Source organism: Nannospalax galili, unplaced genomic scaffold, assembly GCF_000622305.1.
Source record: "Nannospalax galili isolate Female #2095 unplaced genomic scaffold, S.galili_v1.0 scaffold156, whole genome shotgun sequence".
Classification (NCBI taxonomy): Eukaryota; Metazoa; Chordata; class Mammalia; order Rodentia; family Spalacidae; genus Nannospalax; species Nannospalax galili.
Genome location: NW_008337625.1, coordinates 761,302 through 776,979, shown reverse-complemented (window position 1 = coordinate 776,979; position 15,678 = coordinate 761,302). Strand labels below are relative to the sequence as shown.

The 15,678-nt window shown below is 40.2% G+C and overlaps 1 protein-coding gene across 2 annotated transcripts in view; it reads left to right on the top strand.

Annotated features, from left to right (window-relative positions):
• Positions 1 to 11,887: 11,887 nt before the first annotated feature.
• The window catches only part of Mypn (myopalladin), a 106,112-nt gene continuing 102,321 nt past the window's right edge, over positions 11,888 to 15,678 (top strand). The window contains exon 1 of one of the 2 annotated variants that reach the window (XM_008832655.2): positions 11,888 to 12,379. The gene's annotated coding sequence lies outside the window, so the exon portion shown is untranslated. The remainder of the gene's footprint in view (positions 12,380 to 15,678) is intronic. The other variant, XM_008832654.3, reaches the window with a different exon arrangement.

Sequence of the window (15,678 nt, the reverse complement as noted above, 5' to 3'; positions counted from 1 at the left end):
CTTGTTTTACTGCTGGCATGTCCTCACATGCAACATGGCTCTCCTTAACTTTCCTACACACAAAGCAATCACACTAAAGCTGACCTCAAGAGTAATTAGTGTTGTTTTGTTGCTTTTATATATTTGTTAATGAAATGGGCCTTACTGTATTGCCTAGGTTGCTCTCCAGTCCTGACCTCAACTTCAGTCCTCCTGCCTCAGCCTCCCAAGTAGCTGGGACTCCAGGTGTGAGCCACTGCACCAAGCATCTTGATTTTAATTGGCGTCATGATCAGAAATAAAAAGATAAAATGCTATGTACATGTCTACTTAACATATAGGAACTATGACCTATAGCCTCTCATGCTTGAGTTTACTGCGCCTAATGCTTTGTGGATAGAGGTGCACAGAGATGGCTTATTAGTTGTTGTTACTCTGATTCCTTTAAGCTATTTCCTGACCAGCCAAGATGACGAAGCATCCGAATTTCAAAGAACTTGGGAGAACTTTGGAGGGAGTCAGTAATCCATCATGATCCCAATCACCAGATGTTTCCTCATACTCTTTCTCTACCAAGGTCCACCCCAACCCCAGACTGACTCCTGAATATTACTAACAAGTGTGAATGCCTCTGAAAGAGCTTGGGCGTTGGCATCAAAAAGACCTTGGGTGTGAATCACAGCCCTGAGTGGCTTTGTGCAAATTTCTTCTCTGATCTTTCAACTTCCTCCTCTATAAAAAGAAGATAATGACATAGCACACCTTAGATGATCTTAATGTGGCCTTCCAAAGGCCTTTTCAGATGCTTGAATTTGTAAAAAAATCACAGAGGGATGCAATTTTTTTTTCAGTTTCATCCTCCATAAAATGGCCATAATGATGCATACTTCCCAGATTGTACTAAGTCATGTATTAAATGTGAATGACAAAAACAAAGCTTGGATGCTATGGACACAGGCTGGGGCCAGTAGCATAACTCACAGAGTTAAGTAACTCATTTTGTTTAATCTGCTTTCTAGGAAGCAAATTCAATGAGGAGTCAGTCACAAATACTTGACAATTGATCTGAATTAGTGGATACTGTCACCTGAAGTGTAGTCTCTACTTCTGGACAAACAGAAAGCTTAGTTGGGAGCTAGAGCCGGGGATCCCCAAATTGAGCCGTGAGAGTGGATGGAGTTGCCCCTCAGCAGTGAGGATTAGGGTCATTGAGTACAAAATCCAAGAGCAGCAGCACAAGGAATCGAAAACCAAAAAAGAAACCGCCAGAAAACCAGTGTGATCTTTGCAGGATGGGCAGAGAGCAAGGACCTAATAAAAAACAAAGGCTGTTGAAAGAAAAACAGTAGAAACAGTAGAAAGCCCAGGAGAAACTGCAGAGGTATAAAGTAGATACATCAGGCATCTTTGAAAGAACCCTTGAGCAAGATGGGCGTGTAACACCAAGCCTCTTCCAAAGACAGTCTCTCACAGTCACCTTCCTGTGTTCTCCTGACCTGCAGGCAGCCATTGGGCCCTAGGCACATACAGATCCTCACGTTGTGACCAGTACACAGCGACACTCTAATCATTTCTAGCTCCCTCCCTCATTTGGCTTAAATCTTCATAGCATTTCTGTATTAAATATAATAATAACTCAATCACCTGATGAGGGGCTCTAGGCCATTTGATCTCTCTTGGCACGTAGGAACTGCTAAGCAAATAGACGTTGAACTGAGAGCGTAATTTGCAGCAACATTTTCATGGCATGCCACAGACAAGTATTTGTTACCTGCCTACATTGTAACATTCCTTGACCTTAGAATTGTGTGGTTAAAATTTTTTTACAGGAGGCTCAGTGGTTAAGAGTGGTTGCTGGTCTTCCAGAGGACCGGAGTTCAGTTCCAAGCACCCACATTGGATGGCTCACAACTACCTGTAACTCCAGCTCCAGAGGATCCACATCCTCTTCTGGCCTTCAGGGGCATTGGCATGTACACATACACACTCACAAATGAAAATAAAAATAAATCCTTTTAAGTTGCAGCTCTCAGAACTGGAGAGATGGATGGTTCAGCAGTTAAGAATACTTGCTGTTCTTCCAGAGGGCCCAGGTTGGATTCCCAGCACCCACATGGCGGTAACAACAATCCTTAACTCTAGTTCCAGGGGATCTGATACCCTCTCTGACTTCTGAGGGCATCGAACAACATGGGTGCACTTATATACATGCAGGCAATACACTCATACACATAAAATAAGAATAAAATTATTTTTTTTAATTATGGCTCTCATTCTCAAGCAATTTACCTGATTGGGTAGACAAAGCATAAATGATGAACTTGGAGAGATGGCTTAGTGGTTAAGAAGGGTACTGCTCTTGCCCAGGAACTGAGTTCAGTTCCTAGCACCCATGTTGGGCAGCTCACAGCCCCCTATATCTCTTGTTCTCCAGGGATCAGATGCCTCTGGTCTCCAATGGCACTGGTACTCAAATACACACACAGAGGCATAAACACACTCATAATTAAAAATAAATAAATCTTGGCCAGGCATGATGGCACATGCCTTTAGTCCCAGGAGGCAGAGGCAGGCAGGTCTCTGTGAGATTTACATAGCAAGTTCCAGGCCACCAGCTGGGGCTATAGGGGAACCCTATCTTAAAAAAAAAAAAAAAAAAAAAAAAAAAAAACCCACCTCAAACAACAAATCTTTTAAAATAACATAATTGAAAAGTTAGTTTAATTCAGCAATATGAGAAGACGTGGTGGCACACGCCTGTAATCCTAGCACTTAGGAAGTAGAGACAGGAGGATCAGGACTTCAAAGAAATGTGGCTAGTTGTTGAATTGTGTAATAAACAGAGAGCAGAGGAATGGGGAGAAGAGAAGGCATGGAAATATTAGCGGAGCTCTTTGTCAGAGACAAGGATTTGTGCAGAAGGAAGGTTGGTGAGGCCTGTTATCATAGGATCAGGATAACCATGTTTCTACTTATAAATTAAGGCTTTTCATATTCTTTTTAAATTAAATTAATCAACATAATCGCACATACTTGTGGGATACAGTGTGATTATTTCAATATATTTTTCTTATTTCTCATTAAATATTAACATTGTCAGGCCAGTGGCCATCCACAAATAGATTTATCTTCAGCTCTCTGTACACTATGGAAAGTTTTTTTGTTTTGTGTTTGCTTTCTTATCCCGGTTAGAGACATTGTCAGCGACATTGCGAATTGATGCCTACTGCCTAGGCTAGAAGACGAAGGGAAGGAAGCTCCAAAACATTAACGCACATGATGATTACCTTGGACCAGGAGACTTTGTTTAGACTAGACTTTAAATAACCCATCCTCAGTTTGAAAGGAAGAGAAATTTGGAGAGGAGGAGAATGGATGACAACACAGAGCGCAATGATTTGACAGCTCTTCCTATGTTAAGGCATCCACCTTTACTTCACAGGAAGTTTACTAAATCAAGAAAACACCAAACAGATAGGTAAAGAGATGTAAGTAAAAATAAATAAGGATGCACGCTGGGCGTGGTGGCGCACGCCTTTAATCCCAGCACTTGGGAGGCAGGGGCAGGTGGATCTCTGTGAGTTCAAGGCCAGCCTGGTCTACATAGTGAGTTCCTGGCCAGCTACAGGGAGACCCTGTTTCAAAAAGAGCGAAAAAAAAAAAAAAAATGAAAATCAAGGGGCTAGAGAGATGGCTCAGCAGTTACGAGCACTGGTTGCTCTTTCAGAGGACCCAGGTTCAGTTCCCAGCACCCAAATGGCAGCTAACAGCTGTCTGTAACTTCAGTTGCAGGAAATGTCATGCGCTCTCTGGCCTCTGCAGGCATTGCCCCCCCATGGTACACTTAAATATATGCAGGCCAAACACTCATACACATAAAATAAAAATAAATTTCAAAACATAAAAATCAGGATGAATGGCTCCCTTTGGATTGCTTCTGATCTGTACCAACCTGAATAGTTCTCCTTCATGAGCAGACAGTGGGACCCAATGAAAAGGGAATGAGTGTTGAGTGTTTGAATCCACCAGCTTTGCATCGCGGTGGTTGGGTAACTTCAGGACTGCCGCACTTCTTTAAACTTAGTCTGAAAATAACATTATGTCTTGGGATTGTTAGGAATTAAGAGAGCAATTCCGGGAGTAAGAAGCCTTAATCCCCATTTCCTTCCCTACCATCATTAGTGATCATTTGGGTCATGAGCAAGAACATTGAACTTTGCTTTCAGCTTTCTGAGATGGCCTCGTAGCCCTAAAATAGAATCTGAATGGAATCACCCAGAGCTTGATATGCTAGCACGTTCCATGCTAATGTCATACAGGGAGAATTCAAACTCATTTTGCTACCCCTATCTTGAAAACATAGTATTGACATGTTGATATGTTCAGAAGTAACATTTAAAACATTTAAATTTAGTGTCAAAGCTCTTAAATGGTTTCAGCACAGTTGCTATAATGAATACAAACAAAAAGCCTGTGAAAGCATTTTGCTTGTCTTTCAGGACCCTATCTCTGAACATTCGTAGCCACTGCTTTTCTGCATAGGAGGTCACCTTCCAAACTAAAACCTAGCTAGAGCATCTTTGAAAGCTTTCCTTGCCCCATTTACATTGTCCCTTCATCTTGTTTGTTTGATCATATCAAAGAATTTCAGAGTTAGTGTCAATCAGAAACATAAGCAACTTAAAGTTCTACACAGTATACTTTTAGAATACTTACTGAAAGTATATTTCAAACTAATTTTTCACAGAAATGCTGAAAATATGAACATTTAAATATTTGCAATGGTTAGAAACATAGCCTTAGATCCAATTTTGGCCTAAGCACTTATTTGTGCGACCCTGGGTGGGCTTTGACCAGCTTTTGAGAGCCTAGATTCTCATACGTAAAAGTATCTACCTCCTAAACAAAATGTTCTTTTCTTTATTTATCTTTGTGTGTCTGTGTGTCTGTGTGTGTGTATGTGCGCATGTGTGCACATGTACATTCTGCGTGCATATGTGGGTGTATGCATGTGCAAATGCTGGCAGGTGAATCCAGGGGCTCATACATGGTAACTATACAGGCACTTAACCACCAAATTATACACCCAGCACCAAGATGCACTTTTTAAAAGTTCTAGGAGGGCTGGAGAGATGGCTCAGTAGTTAAGAGCACTTGCTGCTCTTCTAGAGGACCCAAGTTCAATTCCCAGCATCTACATCAGGCAACTCACAATGGCCTGTAACTCCAGTTCCAGGGGATCTGACACCTTCTTCTGGCCTCTGAGGCATTGGTACACACGTGGCATACACATATAAATACACACATACACATGAATAATAAATAAAAATAAATCTTAAAAAAAGTTCTGGGAACAGAGTTTCTTCTTGGAAATAGTAATCTTTAAACAATAGAAACTTTGATACGTACTGCAAGCTGGAAGCATGTGTAAAGGAAGCCTTACTGTGAGTTACTGGAAATCATACCACAATGCTTTAAGTACCTTAAAACTGGGGGTATAAGCATGAAGCATGTATGCATTTCATATGCATTCCTTAAACTTTGTTCCTCAGAATTTCTGTTTTGTTTGGAGTTGTTTTTAAATATATTTTATCTTACTCCTTAATTAGCTTGCAAAGTAACAGGTTTCCTTTTGGTATTTTCCTGCATACTTATTTTGGGTTGATGTTCTTTCAGATTTCTTTACAATTTCTCTCATCTTGTCTAAGAGATCAAGAATGTCTGTGTCCTTAATGTCATGTTAGTTATCGCCCACCCCCACCATGGCTCCAGGCTAAGAACACCATACAGACTGGGTTATTAAAGTCCATCTGAAAGAGCAATCTGTTCTAAGCGACTGTCCCTGGATCGGCGGCAGAACCCTGTAAATACCCTTCATTGCTCAGGCTGGGCGGCATCACATTCCCTTCATGTCGCTTTTGTGGCAGACACAAGTTGGGTGGTGAGATTTGGGCTTTAGATGATCCTAGTTGATTGATACAGGGATGGTGCCTCTCCTGAGACAGGTAATAACTTTCCTTTTCAGCATCATGTTTTAAAACAGTTGTTCTTTTAAGCTTTGGGAAAAAATGTTCTTTTTGTCGTTTTTTAAAAACCAAGTGCTTTTTTTTCCTTCTCTGATTTTGTTGAAAATATTTTCTGTGACTTTGCCAAATGACTTCTGAATTTATAATTTTAAAAAATGTTTTTAGTTTTTCCAGGAAAATGTTTTAAGATGAAAAATTAACTTCTTAAGGATTTCTTTGTATTTCTCAGTTGTATGAAGGCCTGGTTTATAAAAAGAGTTTGGGCTCCACCAGCTCTCTTCCATGTGGGATGATCAGAAACTTGTCTCTGGTGTGAAAATTCTTCGCATTACAAACCTTTAGAAGATAAATACATGTCTTTGGTCTTCAAATAATATGACACTTTTTTTTTTTCTTCTGGTGCTAGAGGGGAACTCTTCAATATAAACTATGAACTTTAAGTCAAAGTTCTTGAAATGATGTACGGGAGCAATTTTTGAGACATTAAAGTCTATAGCAATATGAAAAGTAGCAAATCAAAAGTTCTATGAACCTCCTAGCACAGAAATTCCTTTAGGCTTCTCCTCCGAGTGAAGACTTCCTCTGTGGGAATTTTCCCGGATTCTTTGGCATGCCTGTGGATCAGCCCAATGTGAGTAAATTACTTCTGTTGCGTTGACTGAATTAAGAAAACAGCTGAAGGCAAGCAGCGCGTTCAAAAACCAATAAACACACATTAGATGGCCTCTTGGCGTTATGGGGGAGGCTTCAGACATGTAACCTTGTGTTTGCTAGTAAGTTCACTTTTAACTATGTTGTATATTTTCAAAGCTTTGCACATTGTTCCTTGTACCAATAAACCTTGGTAAAATCTGAACTAGGAAGTTTGTGGTATAATGTTTGTTTAATTATAACTGATAGGCAAGGCTGGGACTAGGTTATATGGGAGTAGAAACCAATTTTATAAAGTCTAGACTGATTTTGATACACTATAAGCAAAGTACCCACAAGTGCTGAATAATACTTAGATGTTAATACTTAGCTTTTTTCTGGGTGGTGGGGCAGAAGGCCTATACTTAGCTTTTTTAAGAGCTTAAAATTTTGAGTATTTATATTTGAAAATGTTACTCTCACAAAAAAAAAAATTCCTAGAAATTTCTTGGCTTTTCTGCAATCACTCTTTTCATGTTAAATCTGTATTGCTGCTTGGCATGTATCCCTCGTTCCACTGTCCTACCAGCACTACTCTGTCTTTCATATGTATGGGTCTCCTCCAAACCCAGTACTTTATGCCTAGGTAGAAGCCAGGCTGCCAGGCTCGTCTAGGCAATTTTCAGGGAAATAAACATGTTCCCTTATAGTGTATCTAAACATTTCCTTGTGGAAGGTCAATTTGTGGCATACCTATCAACTCTCTGAAATAGAGCTTCCACTCTTCCATGTCTGCATCTAAGAACTTGGGGCCCTGGATACTAATTATGATTCAAGTGAGATCACGGAGAAAGATCCCCACTTATTTTTTATTGTTTTTATGGTGCCTGGGATTGAAACCAGGGCCTTGTGCATGCTAAGCAAGAGCTCTCCCACTTAGAGACATCCAACCCAAGACTTGTTTTATTTTGCTTTTTGTTTTTCAAGACAAGATCTTATTCTGTAGTCTAGGTACTCAGGTTGGCCTTGAACTCACAACAATCCTCCTGTCTCAGCCTCACAAGTGTTGAGATTATAGGAGTGTGTCACCAAGCCTGGCTAATATATAATATTAAGATATTAAGATAGAGATTGGGGAGGGTAATAAAATACATGTGATAAGAAGGCAGAACACAGAATTCTGGTGATGGAAGGGGATAACCGGGTTTGTGGGGACAGAGCAACAGAGAGATGGGGGGGGAGGAGCAGGGTAAAGCAGAGGATCAGAACTATGCATAAAAATGTCAAGGAAACTTGTTACTTTGTATACTAATTCAGTTTTTAAAATGAAAAAAAGAAAGACCTAACCAGGTAGCTCAGCTCTTGCTGTCTCTTTTTCCCTCTTCAATAATAGTTCTATGTTGCCAGTCTAAGCATAAGACCCTAGAAGAAAAATTATGATGAAACCTCTGACGCAATCCCAATAAACAATGCTCTATTTTCAATGCTCTATTCAAAGTCTCAAGATGACTAAAGAGGATAGAGATCTGTTAGTAAGTTCCATGAGGTGAGGAGGAGGTGTGGATTCTGTGCACTGCTTTACCTAGTGCCTGGCACATGGTAGCATTAAGTAAATACACATTGAATGAATGAATGAATGAATGAATGAATGAATGAATGAACGAATGAGAAGACACTTATAAATAGTTGTGTGATTTAATGATAAAGCCAGATTTAAACCAATGCATTTCATGCTACCAGAATTTAAAAATGATCCTTAAAAATTAACTTGTGGGGCCTGAAAAGATGGCTCAGCGGTTAAGAACACTGACTGTTCTTGCAGAAGACCCAGGTTCGAATCCCAGCACCCACATGGCAACTAACAATTGTCCATAACTCCAGCTCCAGGGGATCCAACAACCTCTTCTGTCCTCCCCAGGCATTCTCACCTACATGCAAGCAATACACGCGTACACATAAAATAAAAATAATAAAATAAAATATTTTTTAAAAGCTCAATAAAATTTTTTAAAAAACAACTCGAGGCATTCAAGTATGAATTTTTAGAATGCAGGCTTCTGATAAGATTGACAGTATTAAACTGTCACTAAATCTGTTCTAATCAATGGAGCTAATGTTTTTCAACTCATATTCTTTTTTTCTTTTTTTTTTTGGTCTTTTTGAGACAGGGTCTCCCTGTAGCCCCAGCTGGCCTGGAACTGGCTATATAGACCAGGCTGGCCTCGAACTCACAGAGATCCTCTGCCTCCCAAGTGCTGGGATTAAAGGTGTGTACCACCATGCCCAGCTCAAACTCATATTTAAAAATATATATGAAATTAACATTAAAGGAACTATATATTTACAAGATTAGTATCTGAGCAGATGTTGGTCACATTAAGGTTTTTTTCTTACTGATTAATGCTTATGAAAGATGACATCTAACATTGATTTTTTTTTCAAAATAATATCCAAAAATTATCTTCAGGTACCAATATATTATTAAGAGTTGTATTGTGCTATATCATTTAGTCATTATAACTTTTTTTTTTTTTTGTCTTTTTGAGACAGGGTCTCCCTGTAGCCACAGCTGGCCTGGAACTGGTTATGTAGACCAGGCTGGTCTTGAACTCACAGAGATCTGCCTGCTTCTGTTTCCCAAGTGCTGGGATTAAAGGCATGCACCACCATGCCTGGCATCGTTTTTCCTTCCAAGTGAGGAGAGGGAGTTTAATTTCCCACTAGCAGGACTGACCTTCCATAAAGAAGTCAGACCCCTTGTTCAAATTTGAGGGGCTTTTATACTCCTGTGAGGAATGTAAGCAAAAGGTACATAGCATATACCTGATAAGTAAGGGAACAAAGGGCTGCAAAGACTACAGGATTGTGGAAGCCTTGGAAAACAAAGACTTCTGTCTGGGAGAGTCCTCTTAACTTCCCTATTTCTATCTCTGGGCTTTTCCTGCTTCAAAGTTCTTAATAACCATCACATTGCAAAAGCTTTTAGTATCTAATGTACTCTTGTATTTCCATTAAGATGGAGCTCACTGTGTAAACCAGGCTGGCCTCCACCTCACTGAGATCTGCTTCCCCCTGCCTGGGATTAAAGGTGTGTACCACCATGGCCTCAAATACCTTTATACTTAAAAAAAAATTCCTACCTTAATTGTTTACAATTATACTTTTGTTTGTTTGTTTTTGGTGTTTTTGTGTTTTTTAAACAGGGTCTCCCTGTAGCCCCAGCTGGCCTGGTACTCACTATGTAGACCAAGTTGGCCTCGAACTCACAGAGATCTGCCTGCCTCTGCCTCCCAAGGGCTGGGACTACAGTCTTGTGCCACCACACCCGGCTACAATTATACTTTTAAATACTATTTATGGTACAGGAGATTTCTGTTTTTTGAGTTGGCATCGCACATAAACCAAATTCATTATGTAGCAGGAGTGCAACTACTGTTCCTATCTCCACCTCCAGGATGCTGGGGTTTCAGGCTTACACCACCACTTAGCTTTGGAAGGTTAAAAATAAACTTGCAAAACATTCAAAATATGAAAATGAATATTAATAGGTAACCAGATTTTTAGTTGAGTAATTTTAGTTTGCTTATGGAGGTAATTATTTCAGTTGCTGTAACAAATTCCTGAGAATCAGAGAGAGGAAGGTTAATTTGGGCTATTTGTAGATTGTCATCCATGGTCAGTTGGCCCTGTCAATTTGGCCTGTGGCAGAGACCCTAGCAGGGAGGGGTCCATCATGGCTGGAAAGGAATGAGGACATGGGGCCAGTTCTCCTGAGGGCTTGCCCCCAGTGATATAACCACTAGGCTCCACCTTCAAAAGTTCTATCACCGCCTCCCAGCAGCACCAGAGGCTGGCAACAAAGCTTTCAACACACTGGCCTTTGCGCTCCATTTAAAGCTGGTGGTGCTGTTTGGGGAGATCATGGAATCTCTAGGTGTAGCCTTGCTGGAAGAGTGTCACTGGTGTCAGGCTTTGAGCACTCACAGCCTTGCCCACTTCCAGCACTTTGCTTCATCTTTGTGGTTCAAGATGTGAACTCTCAGGGTCCAGCCCCTCCACACCTTCTGCTTGCTGCCCTGCCTCTCCACTAAGATACACTCTTACCCCTCTGGAACTCCTGGAGCTGGAGAGATAGCTCAGCAGTTAAGAGCGCTGGCTGCTCTTGCAGAGGACTGAGGTTCAGTTCCCAGCACCCACATGGTGACTAACAACACCCATAGCTCCAGTTCTAGGGGATCCGAAGCCCTCTTTTGACCTCCGTGGGCATTGCACAACATGGGTGCACTTACATACATATAGGCAAAACACATAAAAATGAAAATAATAAATTTAAAACATAACAATCTCTTTTAAAAATTTTTTATTTATTGTGTGTGTGCATGCATGTACCATAGCACACACATAGAGGTTAGAGGACAACTCTGTGGAGTTGGTTCTCTCCTTCCACCTTTACGTGGGTCCCAGGCTTTCATGGGAAGCACATTACCTGCTGAGCCATCTGATTGTCCCAGTTTTTTTTTTAATTTAAAAATTGCATTTATTTATTCGTGTGTGTGTGTATGCATGTGTATATGTGCCATGGTGCACATGTGGAGGTCAGAGGACAACTCACAGGAGTTGGTTTTCTCTTTCTACCATGTGGGCTCCCAGGAAATTGAATTCAGGTCATCAGTCTTGGTGGCAAGCAGCTCTATGCACTGAGCCATAGAGTCGGCCTTTGTTTTAGCTTTAAGAAGTATCCAATTTGTGGTTTTTGAAGTTTGTTCGAACTGATTTGTGCCTATGTTTATTCTCAAGCTGATTGTTTTCTTTTTTTTCTTCTACTTTTTCTCTGTGATTTGTAGTGACCTATGGACATGCAGTCCAAAAACCTTTTAGCTTTAAGATGTTAGACTGCATTACCTTTTCAGAGTCAAATTTCCTCAGTTAATGATTATTAATGATTAATTAATGATTAAATGATATTGCTATCAATATCAAAAGTTTTCCATTGATTAAAATTAAAGCTATTGGACCAACGATATGCCCCAGGTACTTGCTGCCAAGCCTGATAACTAGAGTTCAATCCCTAGGTCCCACAAGGTGGAAGGACAGAACCCGATCCTGAGAATTGTCTCTGACTTTCACACACACGCTATGGCAGGCATGCACCCCACACACACATACACCATACAAACTCACACACAGATAATAAATACGTAAATGTAAAACTTTAAAAAATAGACTAAAATTACAAATTCTAATACACTTTTAAAATAACACCATTTCCTTTGACAGGTGGTAGGTATAGAATATAGTGCATTTACGCTAATTCCAAACATCAATCAATAAACACATTGATGGTCCAGCTGTAAATGAAATTCTATAGGTAGAAAAACCACTGACCCCAGCCCCCGAAGGTGCTGTCCTGCTGTGGAAGCCCTTTGCTCAGTTTTCTCCTGTCCAATCAGGTGGAATGTTTCACAGGCACATGGTTGATACAGCTCAAAATAACTTGGGACCTGTGAGCTGACAAATGCTCTGGCTCCGGTGGTGACAGGTTGCCCAGCTTCTTACAGCCATCTTCACCGAAAGTGAGGTTAACTCCTCGTTCTCTATGGACAGCTACTCTCTCCTTCCAAGGGCGTGAAGAAATTTCCTTTTCTCCTGTGTTTTCCTCGAAAACTTCTCCGTGAATAATTACCATCGCAGTGGAGTGCCTGGGTTGAACTCTCGCCTCATCTGGGTCACCTAAAAAAAGAAAGGTAATATCCAGATTTAAGTTTACAAAGTGTGTTTTGATAAGAGGTAACTGACAGTGGGAAAGGGATATTTCATGGAGTTAATTACTGTGTTCCTTGGGGTGAAACCTCAGATAACTTTCTATTATGTACGATGAGATACACAATTAAATGGAAAAGAAAGATGTCTCCATGCACAGCTTTGGGGCTGGGGGCTGAGACTCACAGAGATGGCAGTCTATTGTGTTCTAAGGAAAAATACTTCAATAGAGGATGCTGTGACATGTTACAGATATAACTGGCATTTTCTATATATTAATTAAAAGAACATTTATATGGAAAATATGGGTGCCGTGCCTATTTCCTTTTTAAAGGAAATCAAATCTAAAATAATGTGACTCGTAGTTAAAGGCTTTCATTTAAAACTTTTTTTTTTTAATCATGTAAAAGGATCTGCTTGCTATATTTAGTGTTGGGAGAGCTGCTCCCTGGATTAATGTACACAACAGCTGCAGAAAGTCTTGCTCAAGGGACATTGCTCTTTCTTTCTCTCCCCTCTCTCTCCTCTCTCTCTCTCTCTCTCTCTCTCTCTCTCTCTCCTTCTCCCTCTCTTTAGCTACATCACAGAGACTTGACAGTCAGTGGCAAATGTTTGGCCTGGTACATTGGCACTATTAGCACTCAGATGCATACACATCTTGAATATTTTAAAAACTACTTATGTAAAGAAAGAGAAAATAAAGATGACTCCGTATTTCCAGTTATCAAAAGAAAAACAAAATTTCATGTACTTCTTAAAGACGTTAATATCATTTAGTTTGAAAGAAAACAACTGTTTTTTTCTGAAATCATTGGCACAGGTCAATCACTTTCACATTAGTAATGATAAACTGAATTTTATAGGCTCTACATCAAAATTTTGTCACAACTTTCCAATCTCTTCTTAATCATGAGTCTTAAGTTCATTTAAAATTCATGGTCTTTTTCTAGGAAATCAAGAATGTCTAGACTTATAGCTACTCTCTGACAGGCTATTTAACAATAAGAAAAATATTTAAAATCAAGGCCAGCAGAGGAAATCTGAAACACATGAGATTATATGTACAGGAGAGACCCAATGACGGGTGTTACAGAGTCTTATAATAATGGACTATGAAACAAACAGGTGGACACTGTCCAAATTCCAGAAGGTTGTCTCTAATTCCAACTTGAACTACGTGGCTAATGGTATTGGAACTTACAATTATGTGAATCCCTACTCTTCCATACATCTATAGTTTATAACATAGACTATACATATGTTTCTATTACAATAAGCTAACGAAGGTATACACTCACTGGGCCAATGAGAGGACTCAGTAGGTAAAGGCACTTGCTGCCAAGCCTGATGACCTGAGGTTGAATCCCGAAACCCGCATGGTAGAATGGACTCCCACAAGTTGTCCCCTGCATTCCATACACATGCACTTGTGGCATGCACATAAACACACACATACACACACACACACACATACACACACACATACAACTATCATTCTATTAAGAATTATACATGAAGGGGCTGGAGAGATGGCTCAGCGGTTAAGAGCACTGGCTGTTCTTGCAGAGGACCTGGGTTCAAATTCTAGCACCCACATGGCAACTACCAACCATCCATAACTCCACTTCTAGGGGATCTGACATCCTTGGGCACTGCATGACATGGGTGCATTTACGTACATGCAGGCATAACACTCATACACATAAAATTTTTTTTTAATTTTTAAAAAGAAAGGTACATACTCAAAGCTACAATTATGGATATAAGAAACTTAGAGTTTTATACAACTTGGTTTTGGAACTCATTAAGACAGCTTTTTGGAAAAAAAAATGGGACAACAGATAAATCAGTTTCTATCTTGTAAGTTTTAGTGAAGTAATGATAGTATATAAACAGGTGATAGTTCGAACTTTTCAACAGTTAATTCTTAAATGTAATAGGAATAGTGAACTCAGCTCCCACTAATTTCAAAATAGAAGACAATGATACATTGATGTCAGAGTAATTAATTTAATACATTGACTTAACTAGGGCACTGCCAATCTCATGGTATCACTGCTAATACCAAGATGAAAATTCTGTTGTCTGTTTGTTTTTGTGGTACTCGGGATTGAACCCAGGGCCTATACATGTCAAGCAAGCAGACCACCACTGAGCTATATCTTCATCCCTTCTGGGTTTTTTTTTTTTTTCGGTCTTTTTGAGACAGGGTCTCCCTGTAGTCACAGTTGGCCTGGATTCACTATGGAGACCAGGCTGGCCTTGAACTCACAGAGATCCCCCTGCCACTGCCTTCAGAGTGCTGGGATTAAAGGTGTGCACTACCACTCCCAGTTTAAGCTTGAGATTTTATTTAATTTTTTTTTTACATTTCTCTCTCTCTCTCTCTCTCTCTCTCTCTCATCTCTCTGTGTTCACCCACTCAAATACCACAGAAATCAGGTGGAAGTCAGTTTTCTCGTTCCATCATGTACATCCCAAGGATTGAACTCAGGTAGTCAAGACTTGGAAACAAGGGCCTTTACTGACAGCCATTCCCCTGTCTCAGAAAAAAAAAACTTTAAAAAACAGCCTTTCCCTTTGCTGGGGGACAAAAACTAATGAAGTACCATTGATGTTCTCACGAATGTCTATGCTGCTTCGTTGTCAACAGAATGCTTTTGAAACTCCCAGAGCATCTTCCTCTTGTTTCAAAGGGACAGCTGAGTACAGACAGAATGGTCCATTTACAAATTTAAGAACTTATTTTGAGAAGGTAGGTATTTCTGGTGGCATCAAATGTTGGTGTGACTACCTGTGGTCACCAGAGAATTCCCAGAGCTCATGTAGAGCCAGAGCCACCTTGACAAGCTCTGACAGGCTGCCTGGCTCCCCAGCTCTCCGGTGCAGCCACAATGCCCTCGGCTTTCAGCAGAGCCTTTCTATGACACTTGAGCTAGAACTAGGCCTTTAGATCCTAAGCTTAACTGGGGCACCTATTCCCCGCTCAACCTCGAAAATGCATTATGCCAGTTTAATTAGGGAACTTACCTTCTTCCAAAGCCTTAATTACCTGAGGGTTTTTTTTTAATTGACATAAATAGAAATTGAGGAATGTAAACGGAATCCGTTTTCTCCTTACTTTTATTTCAGAAAAGAAATCTTTGAATTTATGAGGATTGACAAATGATTTGCATCTGTGACTTCCTATATAAGAGCCCAGTTCATCACACAGCTTCCATCCCTGTAACTGTTGGGACCACCAACCCCTCAAACCCTGTTCTTTCTTTCCTTTTTTCTCCCT